Raw genomic sequence first — 3,891 nt, 5'->3', positions numbered from 1 at the left:
TTTTTGTTTTATTTTTAATAGGGGTTCAGCAGAGCATTTGGAAAAAGAAAAGGGGGAGATTCTCTGTGGTGTAACATCAAACACTGTGCACAAGGAATCTCCTTCTGAGGCCTCTCACCAGGAAAAGCCAAACGAATTAAAAGCTCACATCAGACACTTCGAAGACAGCRAGATCCAGAGGCACAAGGAAAGCTYGAAGCCAACATTTTATGGCCAACACTGCGTCCTTATTCAAGGCTTCTGAAAACAGCAAAAAGCTGTTTGAGGAGGAATTGAAGCCGTGCTCATAACAGGCTGCGATTTGTTTGTTTATCTGCCTGTTTTTAATGAAGGAACCACAGAGCCYACTGGAGAACATTCCAGTTTCACTTCTGTCACCGGCCCAGCCATTCTCTAAAAGCGCTGCCACCACATCAAACAGCCGCCAGAGCTCCCAAGGAACGGGTCTTGAGATGAATTTCAGAGCCCCGAGGGTGGAGAGGGGCTGGACACGGCSCTGGAATGCAAATCCCCTTCCAGCAGCAGCGGCCGTGCGAGCATCCCCAGCGCCTCCTGCTCCAACCTGCCCCGGGACCACCCTGGCGGGAGGAACCGCGGGAGGAGGGGTTGGGATCGGCCAGAAAAGGGCTTTGCGAGCCTTGGTGAGTGGAGCTAAGCAAGATTTTTCCGTGGAAAAATTCTAGCTGGGTGCTCCCAGCGCGTTTCTCGTGGTGCWTCTGAGGTTGAAGGGAGAGCTCAGCCCAAATGAGCGCAGAACTTTGGGCTGAGCCCATCACCGGAGCACTGGGTGACACCAAAACCATTTCCCAATTTCTGATTGCCCATCTGGGATGCTGCACCTCAGCTCCAGCTCCTCAGTGTCCCCAAATTCTCCACAAACCCCCTCTAAAGCCATCCCAAAACGCCCCAAAACTGCCCCAATACCGCCTCAAACCCCCCAAAATTGCCCCAAAGTGCCCCAAAATGGCCCCAAACTTCACCAAAAAAACCCAAATTTTGCCAAAAAAACCCAAATTTTGCCCCAAAAAATCCCAAAATGGTCCCAAACTGTCCCAAAATGGCCCAAAGTGTCCCCAAAGTGTCTCAGTGTCCCCAAAATGTCTGAAATTCCTCCTGAAACCGCTCTGAAAACCCCAACATCCCCCTAAAACCGCCCCTAACTCCCTTAAAAGCAGCCCAGCGCTGCCAGGGGAGCACAAAGCAGAGTGTAAACCTGCAGTTCCCATTTCCACAGTCACCTCCATCCTCTCCCAGCTCCCCAAGGAGTGATATTCAGCCCCAATTCCATTTGGGATTTCCCTTCCTCACCCAAACTCCCCGAAATGCCCGGGAGGGATTCACCTCCCTCCTGGGTCAAGTTTTCCTCCAAGGCCACGCTGGTTTTTCTCTCCTTTTCCACGGTGCAACACTGACCTCTTGTGGCTTGTGGCTGCCCCAGAGCAGCCCTTCCTTTCTCCCGGCCAGTAAATCCRTATTTTAGATTATTTTAGGGCAAAAAAAAACCCTGAAAAACTCGCCCCGCGCTCATCAATTCGTGTTATCATCCGAGTGTCTGCCAGCAGGAAGAGGATGAAGAGAAACGTGGCTTAACTCCGCTTCTGGCATCAATCTTAAAAGAAAACCAACTTTTAGGACATCAAAATAATCCTGTCAGTGGGACAGGGATGTATTCCCACAAAACCAGGCTAGTGCTGTGCAGAGTTCCTGTGGAWTTGCTACAAATTCCACCCCGAATTCAGCGGCAATGGGAACGGAATTCCTGTTTTTTCTCACCTCTGCCAAAACTGAAGAAGAAATGGGATGCTGCCTGTGCTGGAAGTGGATTTTGGAGAAGTGAGGATGTGCAGGCATGGGGAAGGCAGCTCCTTCAGGGGTTTGTGGCTGTCACAGTCATTGGAAATTGGAACAATTCCCATTAAAAACAACTTCCACGGGGTGTTTTCCCTTCCTGCGAGTTTATTCTCCTAAACCCTAGGCAATACAAAAATCCCTTCTAGGAGAAAAATGCAGATTGTCCAGAAGAAATCTTGCTGATCTTCAGGGCAGCTCAGAGTCCAGGAAAACAAGGAAATCCACAAAAAGAAGGAAATCCAAAAAAAACCAAGGAAACACACAAAAACAAGGAAATCCACAAAAGCAAGGAATGCCAGAGCACTTCCAAATGGCCTAAAAGGTCGCCGTGGTAAAGAACTTTCAAAATCCAAGTCCTACTCAAAAAAATGCACAAACCTAGTGCCTTAAACCCCCAAAATCCCAAGATGAAGAGGGTTCTGGGGTCACCTCCCAGGGGAAACAGGCAGCAAATCCCCTGGGATTTCTCTATCCATGCCAGCCTGGACACAGCACGAGCGGCTCAGCCACACTCTCAGGGACTCTCTGGGATGCTCAGCAAATTCCCAACTCCAGGAGCCCCACTCTGCCTCTCAAACAATCTCCAGGTATCTCCTGTTGGTGCTGCTGCTCCTCCCCAGCTCCAAATATTCCAGAATTCTCTTTAAAACACCTTGGGATCAGCAGAATTTTACCCTGAGCACAGAAACAGCCCCTGGCAGCAAACAGGGATGGAGCAGGGATCTCACCCAGCGAGATTTTACTGTGGGCAGCTCCAGTGATGCCCAAAGGATTTTTAGCTCCTATTCCTCATGGATCTGGAGCTTTGCTGTGCAGTTCCAGGCTTCACAAAGTGCTAAAAACCTCTGCTCCCAGCATTTTAGACAAAACATTGCTCTCAACTGGAAAATCCAGGGACACTTCGCTGCCTCGGAGCCCCAAAATATGAAAACAACAGAGAATTGGGGGGAGCAGCTTGGGGTGGGTGACATCATCACCTGAAGGTGGAATTGGAGAATTGGGGCTTGATTCTTGATTTGTGAATGAGACAGAACTTATAAAATGTGAAGATCTCGTGACTCGGGGTCCATTTTGGGTGTAGCTCTGCATGCACCTGTAGGCCTGGATTAAATTTGTCTGCTTTTCACTCTCCTCACTTTTCTGGCTTTCAGCTGAGCTCTGTTTTAGGCATCAACGGGACCCCAAATCCTGTCAGAGCCCCGCAGGCTGGCTCGGGAGGAGCAGGGAGGGGTTTGCAGGCAGCAGCTGTGCCCTGCCATGGGGGAAGGACGCTCTCCGTGCTGTGCCAGCGGGCAGCGAGGGGAGCCAGGCACTGCCCTTGCCAGGAGCTGCTCAGCAGCCGGGCTCTGCCCCTGCACACAACAGGGGCTCCCGCTGAGCTGAGAGTTCCAAACCTGCCTTCCCTGCCCCTTGTTCGCAGCGCGGTGTTGTAAATGATGCATGACCCTTCTGGGCCTTGTGCCTGGGCACAGAAACCTCCCCACACCGGGGGAATTCAAATCTAGGTTAAACACACACTTGGCACTCCAGTAAGTTCCTTAGTAAAAGATTGTGTTTTTTCTTTTTTCTTTTCTATTTTTTTTTTTTTGGTGACTTCTCATTAGAGTTTTGTGATAAAAATCCCTGCAGAGGCTGAGGGTGTGAGATCCCACRGCACAGAAGGGTTTGTGGTGGCCCATCAGGACAGAGCTCCTTCTCCTTAAGCCATCAATAGGTTTATTTTCCAGGATTTATCAGGGAAAAGTCGTAAAAGTGACAGAGGAGATTAAACTGGCAGGACACCTGAGGGCACACAGTGCATGACCCCGAGTGCCTGATCCTTGACTGAGCTGCAGCTCCAGGGAAAGCTGGGTGGGATTTTGGGATGTGCAGCATCCCGAAGTACCAAAGGTCAGGTTACCACATGGAGCATCGAGAGCTTCATAGGATCCTGCCCTGGTTTGGGTTGGAAGGRACYTTCAAATCCATCTCATTGCAGCTCCTGCCAGGGGCAGGGACACCATCAACTGGAAAAGGTTGCTCCAACCTGGCCTTGGACAC

The sequence above is a fragment of the Malurus melanocephalus genome, unplaced genomic scaffold (genome assembly GCF_030028575.1).
Source record: "Malurus melanocephalus ecotype Western Australia unplaced genomic scaffold, MMel_1.1 scaffold_1002, whole genome shotgun sequence".
In the NCBI taxonomy this organism is placed as follows: Eukaryota; Metazoa; Chordata; class Aves; order Passeriformes; family Maluridae; genus Malurus; species Malurus melanocephalus.
This window is presented reverse-complemented; position numbering follows the sequence as displayed.